The 23,906-nt window shown below is 38.2% G+C and overlaps 1 pseudogene; it reads left to right on the top strand.

Annotated features, from left to right (window-relative positions):
• The first annotated feature begins 9,130 nt into the window (after nt 1–9,130).
• On the top strand, nt 9,131–9,922 carry LOC102844989 (annotated as a pseudogene).
• Nucleotides 9,923–23,906: the final 13,984 nt, after the last annotated feature.

Below are 23,906 nucleotides of genomic sequence, written 5' to 3'. Positions count from 1 at the left end.
TAATGTCTCTAGTGCCATGACTTCTAAATCCAGCTTGTATTTCTGGTAGTTCTCTGTCAATGTACTATTCACGTCATTTCTGGGTAATCTTCAGAAGGATTTTGCTTGTGTGTGTGATATAGGTGATATTGTTTGATAATTTCCACACTCTGTCAGGTCGGCTTTTTTTCCTGAATGGAATAAATATGGATCTCTTCTAGTCAGTTGTCCTGATAGTTGTTCTCCAGATTTCTTGGCACAACATGGTGATTACGTGCAGGCAGCATCTGTTTGTTGACAAACGTCAGTTGGTAGTCCATCAATCCTGAGGCTTTATATTTTTGCCAAGTTCTTCAGAACAGCCTCCACTTCCTCTTTCATCACCATTACCTCTTGATCATATATTGTTTCTTGAAATTCTTCTGTGTAAGCCAATTCATTTTGGTACAATGACTGTTTACTCCTCCCATCTTCTTTTAATGCTTCCTGGATCATTCCATATTCTACCCTTAGCATCTTTTAAGTATTCTGACTCAGGGCTTGAATTTGTTCTTCAGTTCCTTCAGCTTAAGAAATTCCAAGTGAGTATAGCCCTTTTGATTTTCGACTCCTAATTCTTTGCACATTTTATTATAATATTTTGTTTCCTCTTCCTGAACTGCCCTTTGACATTTTCTATTCAGCTCCTTAACGTCTTGATTTCTTTACTTTGCTTTGGCTTCTTGGTGCTCCAGTGCAATATTCAAAGTCTCTTCTGACATCCATTTTGATCTTCTACAGGAAATAAAAAGGTAAATTGCATTAGGTAAATCTGCTATCAGGCACCTTTCCAGAGTACTGAGAATCAAAGATATCAGTCTAGAGACTAAAGTGCGCCTAATCCAGTCTATGATCTTTGCAATTACTTGCTATGAATCAGAGAGCTGGATAATAACTAAGAAGGATAGAAGAAGAATTGATACCTTTGAATTTCGGTGCTAGAGAAGAATCTTGAACATATCATTAACCACCAAGAAAACAAATAGATCTGTCTTGCAGAGGGTGGAACCACATTTCTCCTTGGAGGCTAGGATTTTGAAGCTCCGTCTCAGATACTTTGAGCATATGGCCAGGAGGGAATGATCCTTGGAGAAGGACATCATGCTTGGAAGGGTGGGAAAGACAGTGCAGGAGAGGAAAACCCAGAATAAGGTGGATTGATAGATGTTGTACATAGGGTCACTATGAGTCACAGTAAACTTGAAGGCACATAAAAACAACATACAAAGGGAATCTGATGGCATAGTCTATAGTGAGTTGTGCTCCTAACTCAAAGACTACACCTTTATGGCAGTTCATCGGTGGCTCCATAGGAGCAAGAAGAGTAATCTCTTCTCATGTAATTGATAGTCTCAGCAACCCAAATGTAGAGTCAGCTATGAGTCAATTCCAGCTCAATGGCAATGAGTAAGTGACTGAGTCTGTGTGGAGATCTATAATGAAATTATTGCAAATAAATGTACATTTAGTGGCAAGAAAAGATGTTCGTAAAATATTTTTTAAATTGATTATAAAATCTAGAGAATAGTACCATGATATTCCCTAATTTTTTGTGAATTATATATCTTTCTAAATTCATGAAGGCAAAGCAGCATAATCTTAAAGACTGTTGTAAATTCTGTGAAGTCAGACAATTTTAAATGCTTTATTTAACTGCTAAATCCCTAGTAACTAGAACACTGTCTGACACAAAGAATACTTTCAGTAGATCATTTTAGAAGCAATGAGGAAGTAAATGCCTATGTCTGAATGTGGGATTATGGATGATTATCTGCTTCTTTTTTTTCTAATTAGAATACAGTGTTTATTTCTTCAGAAATAAAATTTACCTATGTTCGTAAAAAATTTAAGTGGTGGTGGTAATGTTGATTACTGTCAAGTCAAGCACAACTCATAGCGACCTGTGAATAAAAGGCCTGAAGTCTTTCTATAACTATCGTGATTTCTCAAAGTTCATAGAATTTCCAGAGGCATGTTGTTTAGGAAGTGCTTCCAAAGTGCTCTTGCTTCTAAAGTCCATTTGGACTATATATCTTAAAATTTCTCAGATTTGTTTTTTTTTAATATGAGAATTGAGGCCTTAATGAACTGGAACATGAGACAGTTCCTGTTCCATTTTCTATATCAACCAATTCCACCCAAACTCCCTTTAACCTAAGACTCCTCCTCTGGTTTCATCCCATTCCATCAGGAAGTAATTTTTAGAATATCTTCCATTTCCTCCTTTCCTTAAAATGGAATTATAAGGTGGAATCACCAAAGTGATTCCATTTTGCTGACCTTCTAATTCTACCTGAATATATCTGTGTGTTCCAGGAAATAGTAAATAATCTGATTAATGTTTACATCAAGTCATTACCCACCCAGGGGAGTGTTGAAAAGTGAAAATGGCTCCAAGCTCACCTGATTACTCCCAACTGGTCAACATAGAATACATAAAGACCCTATTCTCTTTGTTCAGGGCTAATACCAAATCTCAGGTGGCAGTAGGACCAAACCCCCTCACAGTCTCCCTTAGATTCTAACATAGCTTTTAAGATGAATTCTAAGCAAATTCTTCTCTCTCCATATTATTTGCTTTTTAGGTTAGGAGTAAGTGAATTCTAAGAACTGAAATTAAAGGAGCCTTGGTCATTTATCTCCCCCCCCTTTTTTTTTAAATACAACATTTGTTTCTGTGCTAGGAAGAATTATAAGTACAAAGGGGCTTAATTCTGCCAGATGGAGTAGATCCTGGAACCACCAACACCTTAAAACCTTGTTCTCATAAAAATCCTGAAAAGGAAAGATTAGTGGGGAGGAGGGTGGGGAATAGACCCCATGAGTAAGACACTATCCCATAATAAGCAGTAACACTTCAAATAGTCCTAGCCATGAAACCGCCTATGAGCTCTCATTATTTTGTATACTCTTGAATCGGCCTTCACTCAAGGAAGTCTAACTGCTGTTCACAAACTAAGATCCCTTCTACTGGAGGTAGATAGATCAATCTTCACCCCGACTCCTGTAACAGCAATTAGGGCACCATCCCAGAGAGAGATTGAAAGGCACATGGAATTTAGGAAGGAGGCTGAGAAAAGCATTTGTGGAGAGAAGAACGGAGTTGCAGGTCCCAGAGTAGAGAGAGAAACCTTCTACTCATGTCCATAGGAGATAGCATGCATGAGCAGTTGATTGGCCATCACCATTGCTGGAGAAGCAGCAGAGAAAGCTTATATACAGACTTCTACTGAAAGTAACAAACACAATCTACTTACTGGTTCCTGTAAGTACAAGCAGCAAGAACCATCTTCATGGCCACTCCAATGATTGGAAATGGGGAAAAAAAATAAAATAAAAGAATTCTGAATAATTCTTTCCAGTTGTCCCAGAAATAGTATAAAATAGATTATATAAAAACAATACGCAAGATCAAAACCATTCCCTAAAGCACCTGTCAGAAATTCTGGAAATCTTTGCTTTCTGAGGTATATAAAACATTCACACTTTCACTGCTGATCCAGTTGATAATTAAAATTTTGGCATAGCTGTATTTGATGGGAGATCATTGTGCTTTTAGTTTTCAAAAGAAAAAAAAATCTCTCAGGAAAAAAGGATGGTGCTCTTGCTATTGTGAGGTAATTTAAATCAATACTTCTTACTTAACAACTCGACTTTCCCACGGGCCTTGATTTTATGTGGCGTCTCAGAGATACAGCATGCACCATTACTCTTTAAACATCTACTTTAATTGTGCTTTTAATTTTGCAGACTTTGCATAGAGACCTTGATCTGTTGACAGAGAATACAAACTACAAATCCTGTCCTTTGTCACTGTGGTTGCCTGGTAAATTAGGTTCAGATTTGTAGTGAGGTGATGCCATAGCTAAATTCTCTAATCTTCAGCTGTAACATGGATGGAATGTAAATATTTTTCCATGCACAGTACCCAGGTTTGTCTCTGCGGTTATGACCTCATTAACAAGGCTCTGTTAGTAGATGTGACACATTGTAAACCTTTCTGCCTATAAATGCCTTCTTCAGTGGAGGAAGATATGCCAGATTTGGGGCCCATGAGTTTGCTTGTAATTTTCTAGTAGCCAATTCTATCACTGAACTCCAGTTATTAAATATAGCCTAGAACTTACAATACCAGCAAGGTCTATCTTAAATCCTCTCCAGACCTATGTATTTTACTAACTGATGCCTCATACGCCCTATATTATCTGTGACCATGGTTAAAGAGTGCAACTCTGCAGTAAGGGTTCCGGATATATGAGAATTTAGAAGTTTTTAGACATGAGTTATTTCATTTAAAGCTCAGGTCTAAACCAAGAGAGCAGCACTCTCTGTAAACTCTCAATGTAGAACTTCTCAGCAGAGTAAATATGTAAATTCCTGAGTTCACCCATGGGAAGAAATTTTAAAAAATTATTCAGGATACTACCATGAAAGAAAAATTAATGGAGGAAAATGATGTCTGACTACTGAAGCATGGATAGAGACTGAAACCATGAATAGATTAGCAACTCAAGAAAGAGACTCATGAAAGTATAAAATTATAGAAAATTCCTGAAGGTTTAGTGATAGAGTTTTCCTCAGAGCAATATCATCCTTTTTACATTTGTTTACTAAGGTACAATTTACATTTAGTAAGGTCTATAAATGTCAGTGTACGATTGAATGACTTTTGGCAAACATATTTAGTTTTATAATCACTACCAATTTCAAGATATAAAATATTTTCATCACTTCTAGAAAATCCTATGTTATGTTTTGGGGTTTTATTTCATTGGTTGATTGTTGTTGGTTGCTTTTCTGGGGTTTGTGTTTTGTTTTTTTGGTTTGGGGTTGATTTTTTTTGAATACTCAGTTCCCTTTTTTCACGCTCAGTTCCAAGCAACCACTAATCTCATTTCTGTCCTTATACTTTTGTCTTTACAGGTTTGTAATATAAGTGGAACCATAGTATCTTAGTTTGCTAGTGCACCTACAACAAAATTACTACAATTGGATGGGATTAAAGAGCGTAAATGTATTTTCTCATAGTTCTGGAGGCTGAAAGTCTGAATTCAGTTCTTTTTTAAGGCTATAATGAAATTCAATTAGAGTATAAACTTATTTTCTCATAGTTCTGGACTTTAAAAGTCTGAATTCAGGTTATCTACAAGACTAGGCATTCTTTCCTCTCTCTTTCCCTGTGTGTGTGTGCGCGCGTGTGTGTGTGTGTGTGCATGTGTGTGTGTGTCTGTCTGTCTGTCTCTCTCTCTCTCTCTCTCTCCTTCTCTCCCTCTCCCTCTGTGTCTCTCTCCCTCTCTATTTCTGTCTCTCTCCTTTTCTTAGCTTTTGTAGCCCTGGGCATTTCTTGATGTTCCTTGGCTGCTTGTAGATATATCTTCACATGGAATTTTGGAATGACCTCATTAACATAAAAAAGAAAACCAGACCTTCTGAGCAGGGTCACACTCATAGTTACAGGAATTAGGACATCAATATATCCTTTTGGGGGGCACAATCCAATCTGTAACATATAACCACGTGGCCATTTGTGTTTTCGCTTCATAAAAAAACTTTTTAAATTCATTCATGTTATTATTTGTATCAGTAGTCCTTTCTGTTTTTTGTATTTTTTAGATTGCCGAGTATTTGTTTCCAGTTTTTAACAACTGTGAATGCAGCTGCTGTAAACATTCACATACAAGTGATTATGTGGACTCATGTGTTCATTTCTTCTAGGACTGAGCTTGATGGAATGCATGGTAAATGTTATGTTAAAATTTCAGTTTTTCCAAAGTGATTTGCTGTATTCGAGTCCCCCAACAAAGGTTGAAAATTCTAGTTGCTCCACATGTAGACAATTTGAGGATTAGTCCACATCTTTGTCACCATCCTCCACATCCTTGAGACTTTCAGCTCTTTTTCTTTAAAAAAATTGTTTTGTACTGGTTTACATATAAAGTTGATAAACATTTTTTTCACACCAGACCTTTCCCCTTACGATGTTGTTGTTAAGTGCTGTTGAGTTATAGATGACTCATAGAGATCCTATCAATGAAAGACCTGAACACTCATGTAACTTTCATAGTTTCGCCAAATTCATAAAGTTTCCAGAGGCAAGCTATTTCGGAAGTGGATGCCACTCCTGCTTCCAAGCCTGTTTTAATCAGGGAGCTCCACCAAACGCTGTCCACCATATCATGTTTGACACATTAGTGTCACAGTGTTGAGCAACACAGCAACCACGAATTTCCTCTGTATAGGAAATGGACAGACCAGTGCTAGACCACTTAGAAGAATGTTTTATCAAAAACATTTATGAGGGTAGGTGTGTTGGAGTCAGTGAGACTGGCTCAGAATGGGACAGGATTGAGGGCCACAGATTAAAATCACCCACCTTTGTCTTGGTAGCATCACTTTCTGTCCACCAGGCCCACAAAGTTCGGGTTGCACAATTTGATAGGTAGAAGGAGGAATTGGTAAAGGAAAGGGGAAAAGTCTAGTGTGACACTCTCAGCTTTTGTTGTTGATTTTGCTCTAACTTTAGTCATACTACTTACTAGAGGTGTAACTAAATTGTGTTTACATTTTTAATTCTCCTGATGAGTATATTTTGCTGTGCTTATTTATCCTCCATATCTCTTCTTGATGGTGTTTGTTAAAATATGTTGCTTATTTTATTTTGTAAATCAAGCTATTAGTTGTCTTTATAATTTAATTGTGGGAGTTTTATATATTCTATTGAAAATATTTTCTCCAAGTCTGTTTTTTTTCCCTGGTGACTTGAAAGAATTTATTTATTTATTTAGCAAGGCTTTTACAGCCTCACATATTGCTAGATATCAAGATTACTAAAAATCTTAAGTTTCCACGGGATGAGAGAAATCTTATAATTTCTCCATCCTGTTGTTGTTAGGTGCCATCAATAGCCTTATGAACAACAGATCTGAACCTTATCCTTTCCTTTGCCATCTTCATAATCTCTGACATACTTAAGTCCAGTCATTTATTGCAGTGATTCTGTCAATCCATTACCTTTAGGTTCTTCCTCTCGCTGGGTGACCTTCCACCTTTCCTAATATGACATAACTTTCCAAGGAACATCACTTCAAGCAACAAGTCCAAAGTAAGTTAGTCACTATAGTGGTCTCTAAAGAGTCCAAAGTAAGTGAGTCACTATAGTGGTCTCTAAAGAGCACCTTCTCCAGGACATATCCGTTTGTTCTTTTATCGGTCCATAGGCTATTCAGTACTCTTTTCCAACACCACAACTCAAAGACATCGAATCTTTTTTTAAGCTATCCTTACTCAAGTCACTGTAAAGACTGGTTTGAAACAGGTGTGCTTCAGTTTTCAAACCAAAGAACACCATTGCTCCTCAGTATTTTGGAAAGGTCCCTGAAAGCTAACTTTTGCAAAGCAGTAAGGTTTTTTTATTTCCTGATTGCTGGTACCAAGGGTGTGGATTGTAGATTCAAGTTATGGACAATTTTCATTTTTTCTCCATCTATCATGATGTTGCTTATCGGAAGGTAGTGAGGATTTTGGCTTTCTTGATGCTGATATGTAATCCATATTGAAGGCAACTGTAGTCTTTGATATTCTGTAGCAACTGTTTCAAGTCCTCCTCACTTTCAGCAAGCAAGGCTGTCATCTGTATAACACAAGCTGTTTATGAGTCTTCCTCCTAACTTAATATCACATTTTTCTTCACTGAGACAAGCTTCTCCAAGTATTTGTTCAGTATGCAGAGCCAATAGGTATGGACAAATACAGCACTAACACACACATACCTTTCTTGATTTTAAAACATGGAGTGCTCCCTTGCTTTTTTCAAGTAACATGGTTTGCTCTTTGTTTGTTTGGGTTTTGGTGGTTTTTTGGTCCATTGAGGTATTGTATTTACACTGTTCAAATAACAGCTTCTTGATCTAGCTGTAAGTTTCATATGAGCATGATTAAGATTCCCATCCTTCTCAATGTTAACCATAATTTGTGATCCAGAGTCAAATGCTTTTACATAGTCAATAAAACACAAATAGACATTCTTTTGGTATTCTCTACTTTGTTAAAATCCATTTGACATCAATAATGATACCTCTTCTAAACCCAGCTTGTACTTCTGGCAGTTCTCTATGTACTGTTTTAGCTGTTTTTAATGATCTTCAGCAATATTTTGCTTGCATGTACTATTATTAATGATATTGCTTGATAATTTCCATATTATGTTGGATCACTTTTCTTAGGAATCAGAACATATATGAATCTCTTCTTGCCAGTGAGGTAGCTATGTTCTACATTTCTTGGCATAGATTTTTTTTAACACATCCAAGTTAAACATGTTAACTGGTATTTTTATTAATTCCTGGGGTCTTAATTTTTGCTCATGCCTTCAGTGCAGCTTGAACTTTTTCCTTCATTACCATTGGGTCTTGATCATGTGCTACTTACTTGCAGCTGGCTGCTGCCTACACCCAGGGCTCTCTGGCCACAGCACAGTGTGCTAGGGCCGGGGCCTGGGCCACTTTTATGTTCCTCCTGGGACTCCCTTTGGCCACAGCCTGTGCCACTTCTGGGACAGAGGTGCCAGTGTGGCTCCTGCCTCCACAGAGGCTGAGCAGGGCCGCTGATGTCTCATCGTGCTTCTTGTGCTGCAGCTGCTGTCTCCTAGTCTGGTTTATTGATACTGTCTTCAAAAGAATAGATGTTTCTATTTATATTAAGTCCAATTTACAAAGTTTTATTTTATTATTTATAATATTTCTACTTACATAACAGCTCTTTATTGTGTGACAAAAGGATCAAGGTTCCTTCTGTCATTTTTTCCTTCCTTTCTTTTTTAATAGATACTTTAAATTTTCCCTACGTCAATTTGACACTTGTTGGTAATAAGGTTTTTTACAATGAATTACCTTTGTACCTTTGCAAAAAAGCAATAGAATACACACACACACACACACACACACAAATATATATATAACTTTAAATTCTTCATTGACCTATTCATCTAGTTATACAATAATTCTATATGTTTTAATTGTTGTTGTTATGGTGGTTGTTGTGTACCATTGAGTTGGAACCACCTCATAGATGAGCTTCTAAAAGATTTTTAGCTCTTTCCATGCCTTTCAGAGCCATGGCTCATGGTCCCAAGAAACATCTGAAACATGTAGCAGCTCCAAAGCATTGGTTGCTGGACAAAATTACTGGTGTATTTGCTCCTCGTCCATCTACTGGTCCTCACAAACTGAGAGAATGTCTGCCATTGATCATTTTCTTACGAAACAGGCTTAAGTATGCCCTGACAGGACATGAGGTTAAAAAAATCTGCATGCATTGGTTCATTAAGATTGATGGCAAAGTCCAAACTGATGTAACCTACCCTGCTGGTTTTATGGATGTGATCAACATTGACAAGACTGGAGAAAATTTCCGTCTGATCCCTGACACCAAGGGTCAATTTGCTGTTCACCGCATTATACCTAAGGAAGCAAAGTACAAGTTATGCAAAGTAAGAAAGATCCTTGTGGGCACAAAAGGAATTCCTCATCTGGTGACCCATGATGCTCTAACCATCCACTACCCTGATCCACTTATCAAGGTGAATGACACCATTCAGATTGATTTGGAGACTGGAAAGATTACTAATTTCATCAGGTTTGATACTGGCAACCTGTACATGGTGACTGGAGGTGTTAACCTGGGAAGAATTGGTGTGATCACTAACAGAGAGAGACATCCTGGGTCTTTTGATGTGGTTCATGTAAAAGATGCCAATGGCAATAGCTTTGCCACTCGGCTTTCCAACATTTTTTGTATTGGCAAAGGCAATAAAGCATGGGTTTCTCTTCCATGAAGAAAGGGTATCCACCTTACCATTGCTGAAGAAAGAGACAAGAGATTGGCTACAAAACAAAACAGTGGATGAAATGATCTCTAGGTGGTGTGAATGAAAAAGACAAAATTAAAGATAATATAGCATGAATAAAAAATGTTTTCAGAAGCTGCAAATCACACAAGAGAAGAGTATCTGTCTTTCTCCAACACGTTTTCTTGCTAATAAATCTCAAAATGAGATTATTTGAATCCTCTACCTTCAGTCCTATCTTACAAAAATTGTTCGCAAATTTCAGAGCCTTTGATTTTCCATGTTTTTGTTCTTATGTGCAGCTCATAGAAACCCTATGTACAGCAGCTCTGAATCCTGCCCTATTCTGAGCCAGTCTCACTGACTCTAACACATCTACCCTCATTACCCCAGTTACTGTATCAATCCATCTCATCCTAGGTCTTCCTCTCCTACATTGTCCCTCCACCCTTTCAAGCATGATATCCTTCTCCAAAGCCTGGTCCCTCCTGGCCATGTGCCCAAGTATATGATACAGAGCGTCAAAATCCTGGCCTCCAAGGAGAAACTTGGTTTCGCTCTCTCCAAGCCAGCCATATTTGTCTTCTTGGTGGCCCATGGTATGTTTAAGACTCTTCTCCAGCACCACAACTCAAAGGCATCAATTCTTCTTCTGTCATCCTTCATCATTGTCCAGCTCTCTGATGAATAGCAGTTGCAAAGACCAAGGCCTGTATCGGGCACACCTTAATCTCTAGACTGACATCGTTGCTTCTCAGTACTCTGGGGAGGTCTCTGACAGCAGATTTTCCCAGTGCAATTTATCTTTTGATTTCCTGATTGCTGGTTCCAAGAGAGTTGATTGTGGAGCCAAGCAAGCTGTAACTGTTAATTAACTACCTCAAACTCTTCTTCATCCATACTGATGCTGCCAATTGGCCCAGTGGTGAGAATCTTTGTCTTCTTGATGTTGAGCTTCAGTCCATATTGAAGACTACAGTCCTTGACCTTCTGCAGCAAGTGCTTTGGGTCCTCCTCAGTTTCAGTGAGCAAAGTTATGTTATCTGCATAACGCAGGTTGTTGATGAGTCTTCCTTCAATCCTAATGCCATATTCCACCTCGTAAAGTACAGTCTCCTGAATGATCTATTCTGCATATAGATACATATCTTTAAATTTTAAAATGAAAATAATTACACTTTACATGATATGTGCCATCAAGTTGATGCCAACTCAGAATATTTTTTTTACAAAGGTGATTCACGGAAAACACGATGATAGTTTCAACAAGCAGCCAACTGACGTTAGAACAGCAAGTGAGCTTCTGGTATTTGAAATACTAGAGACATATATATCTTCTGGCATCACAGCCATATGCAAGTCACCACAGTACAACAAACTGATAGTTACTTCCATTTGTTTACATTTATTTTTTTTCTATAGCCCAATACATTTTATATATAATATCCAATGTATGGATATTACTTTATCTCCAGAACCCAATATAGATACTGAACCTTCTCCTACAAAGCAGGAGACACCAATTCAGCCTCCAGTGCTTCAAGAATTTGGGGCTAGTCCTCTAGTGAGACATGAGATGGCAACTCCACCCTCAGTCTCACATTCAACTTTCAGACTTGCCCCACATCCATAAAACTTGAAAACCTGGAGCTTACCAAAATTTCAGCTTACCAGAACCCACTGTTGAGGTTGTACATTGTACAACCCTGCAGAGGAGTACAGTTCTTCCTGCAAAGCAAGTCACAGTTAGTTAACCCTTTGGATTTAGAGCTTACCATACATTGAAACACAGAGGGTGAACATAATGCAACAATTCAGGAGACTCGAACTCAGACTCCAGAGCCTCCTCAGGATGCTGTAAGTCCAATTTCCAACAAGTCCTCAGGAGCTTTCCAATGTGGGAGAATCTTTGACAACCCAACAGCCAGCCTCAGTTCCACCTCCAAGTCAAGATAAATGCCAGCATTCAGCAGGTGCCCAGTGTTGCCATTCAGTCTTCTAACTTGGAGCTTACTCTATCCTATCTCTAGAACCCAAAACAGAGGATGAGTCTTCTCCAACACAGCAAGAGCCATCAACCTGGAGCTTAACATGACTCCTCAATTCACCTCAAAGATTGGGCATTCCACTGCCTTGCGGAAAACCACACCTCTTCCAAAGCACAATACAGTCCAGTCTTTTGATCTAGAGCTTACCATAGCTCCAGAACCCTTTACGGAGACTAAGCTTTCTACAAACCTGCAGAGAACTACTTCTCCTCCAAAGCAAATTACAGTTCAACTTGTCAATCCAGAGGTGACTGTGATTCAGCATCCAGCATCCACCGAGACAGTTTTTCTTCCCCAGTGATTTAGCTTTTTAAAAACTGCAGCTCAAATAGAGGACACATGACTCTTCTTTCTGTTACTGACACATACGAGCTCTGTGTTTGCCAAGGTGAAATGTCCTGACTGGCCTTCACATAGAGAAAAAGCTCCACAGAGTGCCTGTGCCAGAGCCCAACACGTACGATGGCTTCCTCACTGTCTTGTAAGATTGCCTTTCTTCATTTCTTTTCCACAATCAAAGTATTTCTGGCTTCATTTTTCAACTAATATTGAACAACTTCTTCCACTTTTTTTACCTTATATTTTTCAACATTTCTTTATTTTTATTTTTCTCTTTACTATTGTGACCAGTCTCCAGTCTCTTATTTCAAGTGTCCTTATTTTTCCTGTATTTTGAGTTAAAGTTTACAGAGACTAATTAATGATCCATCTCCATTTTGCCTTGTGACAAAATTAGCGACAGTCCTTGCCACGTAACAACTCTCTTCTCTCTTCCTCTCTGGGCTCCCTGGTCCCATTTCCCCATCTTTCCTGACTTTTCCTGCCTTCTCAATTTTGTTTGAGGGTAAATACTGCGTTTTTGGTCTTGCACAGTTAATTACACTGAGCAGCACATTCCTCATGGCTGTTTTTGTTCCCTTGTAGGCCTGTGTGTTGTTTCAACCTCAGGTTTGAAGAGTGTTTAAGGACCATAGTTTTGGAAATTACATTAATTTCTATCAGACCAACAATGTTTGTCTTTTTTTAAAATTTTTTTTAATTTTTATTATTTTTGTGTGAGTGTACCGTCAAATCAGATCTGACTGGTACAGGAGGAGATTGTCCCTCCTTCCCTGGCAGAGCATCTGGTAGATTCGAACCGTGCGCCTCTGGGATTGTAGTTGCAGCTCCTTGCCACTAGGCCACCAGAGCTCCCCTCAATGTTTGTCTTTTAAAGTAATAACTTAAAATTTTGTTCTAAATTTTCCTCCAACATTGTCCATTTCCTTCTGTTGTGATCCTCATTGTAGCACTCAGAACTGGTACCTGGGAACAATCTAGTTCTTCTGTTTCCAGGTGGATAGAGGCTGTGGTTCATGCCCTTTTTCCTTTAGCCTTATCATTTCATGCTTTAACTTCCCAATTTTGTTCAGTTGTCTTTACTAGATCATGTTTCTTTTCCATTTCACTGGAAATGATACAACAATATAGTTAAGAGGAGAGAGTCTAGAGTCAAACTGCTTAGATTTGAACTCAGCTCTGTGATTTAGATTCCTCATCTGTTAAGTTATTGTATCATAGTTTTCTACAGAGTTAGTTTTTGGCATTGAACCTCAAGAGTTTAACTTTTTTTTTTAAAAAAAAAAGCTTAACATCTTATAGAAAACACAGCATTTGTGGATCAATTTCAGCGGTATAGTACTTGTTGCAGAAGATCAAAGAATGCAGCCTTCGGTATGGATTGCATCTCAGCATCAAGAAAACAAAGATTCTTAACAATGGCCAGTAGGCAACATCATGGAGAAGAGATTGAAACTGTCAACAGCTTCATTTTGCTTGGATCCACAATTAACACCGTTAGCACCAGCAGTCAGAGAATAAAGAAAGACATTGCACTTGGAAAATCTGCAGTTAGGGTCTTCTCTAAATTATTGAGGAATAATATCAGCTTGAGGGCTAAGGTGCATCTGATTCAGGCCATAGTATTTTTGATCTCTTGGTATGTATCTGAGAGGTGGACAATGAACAAGGATGACAGAAGAAGAACTGATGCCTTTTAGCTGTGGTAAAGAGTACTGAAGATCCCATGGATGGCCAAAAGTACAGATATTTCTTGGAGAGGGGTGCAGCTGGAGTGCTTTTGTAGAAATAGCCACGATGTGATGCCTTTTCACTCCTTTTACTCCTGAAAACTCCATGGCTTTACTCCGTGACACAAGGGGCGTGTGGTCCTGGGGGGTGGGATCAGAGAGAAACTCCACCTTGGGTCGGGACTCCTGGTACTGGGTTCCGCTGACACCCTCGGTTGAGGGAGAAGCGTTGGATCCAGGGTGACACACATGGCTGTGACCCAGAAAAATCAGGAACTCAGACGGCAGGATCTGACGCACAATGGTGAGGCTGGTGCCTGATCCAGCCGTTGGGTACGGACCCTCCAGACCACACTTCTGTTCCAGAGGCAAAGAGCAGAAAGCATCACCACTAAAGGCCATTCCTGCCCCACAACGTCCCCTAATGGCTGCAATGTCCTCACAAAGCCCCTGTTTACATTTATCTTTGGCTGTTTTCTTATCATTATGGCAGAGATGAGTGGTAACAGAGATCAGGCAAAAAACGAGGGTGTTTTAGTATTGTTTGCAAAGGATAGACATAAAAACTGGGAAAGTCTGTAGGGTATCAGTCTGAAGAGAGTCTAGAACCCATGATAAAAGGAACAGATTTTATTCTAGAGACAGGAAGTATACACTGAAAGCTTCTGAGTAGCTAAATGACATACTCAAGTATGTTGTTGTTATGTGCTTTTAAGTCACTTGGGACTCATAACGACCATATGTACAGTAGCCCTGAAACCTACTCTATCCTGTGCCAACTTTAGTGTCTCTGACACACCTACCATCATTATCCCAGCCACCAAATCAAGTATGGGAATATTAAAAAAGAACTTCTAAAATCTTGACAGGCTGGAGAATGTGTAATTTTGTTTGGGTTTTTGTTATTTAAATGATTTTATCACGGTCATTTATATACATTGAGTTTTATGCCATCATTCATATATATTATATTTTATATAATTAATTACCATTGAGCTATTCTTATTATTACACCTTTTCTTCAAATCCTCATGAACTCTTTCCTATACCTCCATCCCTTCCTCCACCCCACCCCTTTTGCTACTCCTCTATTTCCTTCCTCTTCCCCTTTTGAACATTTGTACATATCTTGCTCAGTTTTCCCCAAAATACTCTTCTGCAGTATTTGTTCTTATGTGACAATTATTTTACTCAGTATAACGCTCTCTAATCTCTCCCATACTATATAGTATTTTACAAAATCATTGCGGCTTAATGCTACAGAGTATTCCATTGTATGAATGTACCACAACTTCTCAATCCATTTGTTTGTTGATTGGCATTTGAGTTGTTTCCATTTTCTTGCTATAGTGAATAGCATTGCTGTGAACATAGCTTGACATATTTCCGTTGATGTTTCATTTCTGATTTCCTTGAGATGGAATTGACAGAATTTAATGACTGATCAGATTTACAGACAAGAATTTGATGTTTGCAAATTTGAGGTCCTTAAGGTCATTATACTTGGAAGTGTCTATCACGTAGTTGAAAGTAGAGGTAAAACAAGCATTTCATTATTATGCATTAGTAGATGGCACAATAATAAGTTCAGTGATAGGAATACAATGGGGAAAAATTACTTCTGATTCAACGTATATGAATATAGGTGACCACTCATAGGGATTTTACCACTGGGTACATACAAGAAGTGAACTAAACCAAAGAAGACATTCAGATGGCCAACAAGCACATGAAGAAATGTTCAAAATAGCTAGCTCTAAGAGAGTTGCAAATCAAAAGAACTATGAGATATCATCTCACCCCAGTCAGAATAGCAAAATTTAACAGAACAGCAAGCAACAAATGCTGGTGAGGTTGTGAAGAAACTGGAACCCTTATTCACTATTGGTGGGAGTGTAAAATGGTGCAACCACTGTGGAAGGCGTGTATGGCGCTTTCTCAAAAAGTTGCAAATAGAGATACCATTTGACCCAGCAATTCCACTACTGGGAATATACCCTAAAGAGACCAGAACTGCCATCCAAGCAGATATATGCACACCCATGTTTATTGCGGCTTTGTTCACAATAGCAAGGAGTTGGAAACAACCCAGGTGCCCATCAAAAAACGAATGGATAGAGAAGCTGTGGTATATTCACACAATGGAATACTATGCTGCATTGAAAACAAGGAACTCATGCAATATTATTCAAAATGGGTGAGCCTGGGGGATATTATGCTGAGTGAAATATCTCAGTCGCAAAAGGACAAATATTGCATAGTGCCACTGTTGTAAAATGGGATTGATATCAGGGTTGGGGTAAGACTGAGAAAAACTGGATAAATTGTGTATACTGCACTGAAACAGATGAGGCAGTGAATAATTTAAAAGCAATGTATGATAGGGTATTATGGTTATCACAAGAGTCCACAATTAAGGTTGCATAGTGGAATGTACTTGGGGTGGCAGGAGAGGTGCGGGGGGATTGTGTACCAGGGAAGGAGTGTTTCTTTTACTTTTGAAAGAGAGAAGTGAACCTCTAGGGGTGGAGACTGGGGAGGGAGAGAAGTGCAGCAATGAATGAATGAAAATCCAAAATCTCTGTAAATGCTCATTAAAATTATTTAAAAAGATAAAATAAAAAAATTTTTCAAAATCATTAAAAAATTAAAAAACAAAAACAGTTAAGGAACAAAAAAAAAGAAGTGAACTAAAGCATTGTCTGGTTTAACTCTTCTTCTTTTAATACTAGTAATTGTTTCATTTACATTGTTGTGCTTTGGAGGAAATAAACTTTAAATCCTTCATGAATATCAAGGTAAAGAGTGATTTTTTCCCATTACTCAGAGAATAGGAAATAATTGAGGCAAATAATTTATAGTTTCAAAAGCACTACAAATTATAACTCTGTATGAATCGTATTTTCTTCTAAAGTAGGGATTTCTTCTTTATCTCCTAATACATTTGAACATATGCCCCAAGGAAGAACATGTTTATCCTGTCTACTACTTGTTCATACATACCCGTTGAATGAATGAATGAAATGTTTTACTAGTTCAATATGGAACAAAAATGCTGGGTACAAAGCATCATACTAGGTAGGATTATACAGATTTGTTGAATAGACAAGTTTATGTATATGATAGAGTAATATGTGTATGATAGAGTAAGAGAGAATGAAATTAAAATAAGTAGTACATACAGTAAGTGATACAGAGTCTTAGAAAAGACAAATTTGAGATGGAAGATGAGAGTGCTTTCTAGGGGTAGAATTTCAGTTTTGTTTTGCTTTTACCTGAAGCCTTTTTTTAAAAAAAAATTTTTTAAATTCTTTTATTATTTTTGTGTGTGTGTACCATCAAATCGGATCTGACTGGTACAGGAGGAGATTTCCCCTCCTTCTCCAGCAGAGCATCTGGTGGATTCGAACAGAGTACCTCTACGATTGCCATGCAACTTCTTGCCAGTAGGTCACCAGAGCTCCCTACAATTTCAGTTTTAAGAATATGTGGAAGTGAGCTCTGGTGGCCTAGTTGCAAGAAGCTGCACTGCAATCTCAGAGGTACATGGTTTGAATCCATCAGATGCTCTGCTGGAGAAGGAGGAACAATCTCCTCCTGTACCAGTTAGATCTGATTTGATGGTACATACAAAAAAGTAATGAAATAAAATAAAAATTTTTAAAAAAGAATATAGAAGGGAAAGATAAAAGGGAAAGAACATACATAATCTACATTTCCAGTAAAGGCTCATATGCAGAAATGAATATATGAAAGTATATTGGTCAGAGAGGAAATGATACACCTGGGTTTTTTTATACTAGGCTGGTTGGCTTAGAAATTGTACATAGAAAGCATTTTATAAATCCTCAGCAATAGACCTGAAAATTCCAAAGGTTAATCCAAAGCCTTTTTATGGGATAGTGAATAAAGTTTTTACAAATGAATGTGTTTTACTTTGTGGTACCTTAGACCAATCAGTGCATTAAAGCAAATACTACCTTTCAGGTAGAAGCAATACTTTCTTTATGAGAAGAAAATAACACATATTCTAAAATCATTATGGAACTGTAAGTGGGGCACATACACACAAAAAAAATCCTATTTATATGGATAAGAATAAGAATTTAGAGGGGGTAAAATGTGCAACAATGAATGAATGAAAATCTAACTTTCCTGTAAACTTGTGTTAAAATCACAATTAAAATATTTTTGTGGTAAAATATTTAAAGTACCTAGGCACGGTATTTGCTTGATCCTACTCTCTCCACCCTCTACCCATGTCTTTGATTTCTGAACTACTCAGAATTACTCTCTTCTCCAGGAATAAATTTAAATTTTGAAATTTATCTAGCAATCTGATTAAAGAGATACAAAGAGACTTTGAATATTGTACTAGAGTGCTGAGAAGCCAAAGCAAAGGGAAGAAGTCAAGAAGTTAAGGAACTGAATAGAAGATCTCAAAGGGCTGTTCGGGAAGAAAAGGCAAAATATTATAAGGAAATGTGCATGCAGCTGGAGTAAAAATTCGAAAGGGCTGAACTTGCTCAGGATTTGTTAAGCTGAAAGAACTGAAGAATAAATGTGAGCCATGAATCGCAATGCTTGAGGATGCTATGGAAAGAATATTGAATGATTCAGGAAGCATTAAAAGCAGATGGGAGGATTATACAGAGTCATTTTACCAAAATGAATTGGGTGACAAAGAAGAATTTAAAGAAACAACATACGATCAAGGGGCAATGGTGATGAAGGAGGAAGTTCAGGCTGCTCTGAAGGACTTGGCAAAAAATAAAGCCCCAGAAATTGATGGAATACCAAATGATGTATTTCAACAAATATGCTGTCCTGTATGTGCTCACCAAGTTGTGCCAAGAAATCTGGAGGACAACTCTTTGGCCAACTGACTGGAAGAGATCCATAATTTTTTCCATTCCAAAAAAAAAAGCCAACCCAAAAGAGTGTGGAAATTATTGAACAATATCATATACTAGCAAAATCCTGCTGAAGATTATACAGAAATGACAGGAACTATACATTGACAGAGAACTACCAGAAATATAAGCTGGGTTTAGAAAAGGTCGTGGGACTTAGAGACATTATTGCCAGTGTTAGATGGATCTTGGAAGAAAGCAGAGTACCAAAAGAATGGCTAGCTGTGTTTCAATGACTATGCAAAGGCATTTGACTGTGTGGATCACAATAAATTGTGGCTAACCTTGAGGAAATTGGGAATATCAGAACATTTGATCATGCCTGTATGAAACCTATTCTTGGACCAAGAAGCAGTCCTCAGAACAGAGCAAGAAACACTGCATGGTTCAAAATCAGCAAAGGAGTGCATCAAGGATGCATCCTGCAGAACAGATCATTCAGGAAGCAGGGCTTTATGAAGAGGAGTGTGGAATCAAGATTGGAGGGAGACTCATTAACAATGTACAATACACAGATGATACAACCTTGCTTGCTGAAATGGAAGAAGACCTGAAGCACTTGCTGCAAAAGGTCAAGAACTGTAGTCTTCAATATGGAGTGAAGCCCAATATCAAGAAGACAAAGATTCTCGCCACTGAGTCAATTGGCAGCACCATGATAGATGGAGAAGGATTGAGGTTGTTTGCAATTACTGCTGACTCGGAGCCACAATCAACACTCTTAACACTAGCAGTCAGGAAATCAAAAGACAAATTGCATTAAGAAAATCTGCTGTCATGGACTTCTCCAGAGTGCTGAAGAGCAACGATGTAGGTCTAGAGACAAAAGTGCGCCTGATCCAGGCCATGGTCTTCTCAGGTACTTGTTATTCTTTAGAGAGCTTGACAATGACTAAAGATGACATAAGAAGAATCAATGCTTTCGAGTTTTGCTGGAGAAGAGTCTTGAACATACCATGGACTGCCAAGAAAACAAATAGGTCTATCTTGGAGAGAATGAAATCAAGTCTCTCCTTGGAGGCTAGGATTTTGAAGCTCTGCCTCACTTACTTTGGGCACATAGCCAGGAGAGATCAGTCCTTGGAGAAGGACATCATGCTCAGAAGGGTGGATGGACAGTGCAGGAGAGGGAGACCCCACATGAGATGGATTGATACAGTAACTGGGGATATAGGGGTTGTTGTGTCAGAATTAATGAAACTGCCTCAGGACAGGCACGGTTCAGAGCTGCTGCACATAGGGTCACTATACATGGCAGGTGACTCAATGGCACATAACAGTAACATACTAAGACAGGTTTGGAAGCATGAGTGGCATCCACTTCCTAAATAACATGCTATGAACTTTGATAAATGTCGATAGTTGTAGAGGGACTTCAGGCCTTTTATTAATAGGGTCGCTATGAGTCATGCTCAACTCAAAGGCAATCCATAACAACAACAAAGACTGCAACTGGGTCTAAAAAGAATTTATATCCTATTTTCTTTGTAAAGACAAAAGATTATCCTTGACTGGTAGTTATATAAAGACCCTTTATTCTAGTGGTTTCCAGAAACTGCTATAAATTCAGTGTCAAAAGTGCAAAGGATTTTAAGCTCCATATAATGTTATTGTTAAAGTTTTAATTTGCATCAATTTAATTCTCTTGTCAATTGTCACACCCTATTAAAGTTGTACCTCATCACATGCTGAAGGAACAAATTAAGGCTGAGGTACAAGACCATGTGGCTCTTTGAGAAAGGCAATCCAGAGGTCCCAATTCCAGCTCATTAATCATTAATTTTTGTTTCTCTTAGGAATGAAGAATAGCATTCTCTGGACATCAAAGATTTGCGAATGGATGTCAGCATTTTACAGTTCCCTTGAGAAAGCAGGAAAGCCACTGTTTTTTATGATAGGGGATGTCTTTTTCTTTTTGTACTTGCTGTTGCTCTTGTGGTATGAGTCTGCAGGATACTCATTTGCATTGGCCTTTCCACATCACAAAAGTCCCTAAAAACCTAAGTCTGACCACAGAATTCCTCAGACTTATCCAGTCGTACTTGGAGGAAAATCCCCTTCAGAACCCTACATAATGTCTCCTGCTATTTCCTCTCTGATTCTCTGACTGACTTCTTTAACTTCAGTGTACTTACACTGAGTTCATTATCTCTTGAAAATGTCAGGAATCCACCTGCCTTGGGGTTTTTGCACTTTGTTTAAGGGCGTTCTGGCCTAGTGTTAAGGAGCTGCACTGCCTGCCAACTCAAAGGCATGTGGTTCAAATTCACCAGCTGATCTGCAGGAGGAATAGGGACAGTGTCCTCCCATGTATTTTAGCTAAAAACCCACTATGAGTCCTGTCCAACCAGCAACATTCCATCTAACTGCTTTAATGGAGTGTTAAACACCCAGATGTTTACATGACTTGAACACACTGTCTTTTCTATTTCTTTTAAGTCTTTATCACTTTCTAATAGGCTATAAAGTTTATCGATGTGCCTTTGTATTAGCTACCTCTCCCCTACTAGAATGAAACTCTACAGAGGCAGAGAGTTTTTCTACTTTATTCACTTTAAAATCCGTAGTGCTGAGAATAGTGCAAAGTGGGATCTTAATGTTTGTGGAATGCATATGATATGTCTGTGTAAGTTTTAGTAAATCACATGAAACTCTGTCTTCCCTTTTTCAATCTTTCCTCTGTTTTCTCATCCTTCCATTCCAAAAAGGAGTCTACAATATAGGTACATGAATTCCTCTGTCTTTTGGAAAAGTGATTGATTTCCTAGGGACTCCCAGAGATAGCCCAAATTGAAGGACATCTGTGTTGAGTATATGTGAAGGATTGGTTGGCCTGGGCCTCTAAGTGTCTTCATTCAGAAGTATGAATGTGATGAATTTCCTTAAGATATTGTAATTTTTGAATGTGTAAAATGGCCCACATACAGGCTTCATGACTTATTTATGTCTTCATTATTTTATTCCAATTATTTACACAACACCTAAGAAAAACTTAGCATGTACTTGAAACTATTTAGGAACAAGAAAAAGGATAACACTGTTGCTCTTCTTCTATTTCCACAAATCTAAGAATCTTTTTAAAAAGAAGGTCTTCCCTACCTAAAGCAAGTTAGAATTCCATCCTTTGTATTGACATTGTACTAGTAGTCAAAGAGTAAAACTCCCTGTGAGGATGTAAAATGACAGTCCCTTTTAGATGTACACCAGGGTACTGGTATCCATTTTAAAAAATTTTTGATACTTAATATAAGGACTTGAGACACGATGTGGATACAGTAGGATTTTGGAAGTGAATTAGATATATTGTTATGTACAATTGAGTCAGAACTGACACATAACTGACCCTCCAGCAGGTTTTCAGAGGCAGTTAATTGCATAGGAGGAGATTGCCCATCCTTCTCACCCGGAGTACCTAGTGGCCTTGAATCATGTGCTTTCAGGATTGCTGCACAGGTTCTTGCCACTAGGCTGCCAGAGCTATGCCACGTCATGTAACTTGTAGTTCATTAGCTAGAAACTTGTAATGGGCCTTTTTTGTTTCCCCTGGATATGCCTTCGTTCTGTTCTACCACAGGTTATTGCTCAAGACTTTGTGGTTATTGCTAATTATCTATTTCCCTCAGGCAAGACGGTTTCTGTCAGTCTGAGAGCAACCTTCAGTAAAATAATTCACAACTCTGTTTATCAAGTCAGTGCCAAAAAAATTGTTTGAATTGTGGAGTGGAAAGCCAGTTTGCTATATAAATTTTCATTTAAATAATAGGAATAAAACATTTATAAAAACCAAAAGAGTCTTTTTAAACCTTCTTTTTTACTAATACCCATACAGATTCTTCCCTTACTGCATCTTTGAAACAATACTTCTTATCACTGCAATTATGTTGTTCTTTTTCATTCCTTCCTGCTTTTAGCTCATCTAACCTTTTGGATTTTGACCTGTTAGACTCTGAAGTCCATTTCCATAGCCAGAAAAGGGAAACAGTGCCCCAGTATGTTCAAAGATTATGGAATTGCACCTTTATACTGAATCAGAGAAACACATCATCTGTCTTTCAACTTTTAGAAAGCTATTGAGTGACTGTATAAATATATTTATCCTAATTTGTTCCAGAAAGAAACTTAGGAATCAGGTAAAATGAATATAAAACCATACATATTGAAAATACGTGATGGATATGTGAAATGATATGCTACAGAATGCATATTTGCCTTACATCCTCCTATATTTAATTCTAAAATGAGATCATAAAGATCTTTTAAAAAAATAAACATGTGAGAGTTAAAGTAGTAGAGGGAGTTGTTAACAAATGAGTTTTTAAAAGTTTCTGCACATAATGTAACCCAGTTGTTGTTTGTGCAGTGTCAAGTCAGAACTGACCCAGAGTTGACCCTCCCGCAGTTTTTTAGAGGCAGTTAATTGTACAGGAAGAGATTCCCTATCTTTCTCCTGCAGACAAGATGGTGGATTTGAAATTCGTGACTTCTAGATTGTAGTACTGATGATTACCGCTAGGCCACCAGAGCTCCCTATGTTTTAAGTGCCATTGAGTAGGTGACAACACTTAGAGACCCTATGCACAATAGCTCTGAACCCTGCTCTATCATGAGCCAACCTCATTGTCTCTGAAAAACTTAGCCCCACTGCCCCAGTCATTGAGCCAACCCATTTCATCCAGGGTCTTCCCCTCTTGCACTGTCCCTCCACCTTCCCAAATATGATGTCCCTCTCCAAGGACTGGTCCCTTCTGGCTACATGCGCAAAGTATGTCAGACGGAGCTTCAAAATCTTTGCCTCCAAGGAGCAGGCTGATTTCACCCTCTACAGGACAGACCTGTTTTTTCTCCTAGCAGTCCCTGATATTTTAAATACTCTTGTCCAGCACCACAACTTATAGGCATCTATTCTTCTTCCAAAATATGACTTTAATTTCATACCACCTGAATTTCAGAATCATCTCCGGAACAGGTTTGAGGCCTTGAACACTAATGAGCGAAGACCAGATGAGTTGTGGGA

The sequence above is a fragment of the Elephantulus edwardii genome, unplaced genomic scaffold (assembly GCF_000299155.1).
Source record: "Elephantulus edwardii isolate Elephantulus edwardi_28Jun2011 unplaced genomic scaffold, EleEdw1.0 scaffold00260, whole genome shotgun sequence".
NCBI classification, from domain to species: Eukaryota; Metazoa; Chordata; class Mammalia; order Macroscelidea; family Macroscelididae; genus Elephantulus; species Elephantulus edwardii.
Note: the sequence above shows the minus strand (reverse complement) of the source record. Positions and strands in the feature narration are given on the sequence as shown.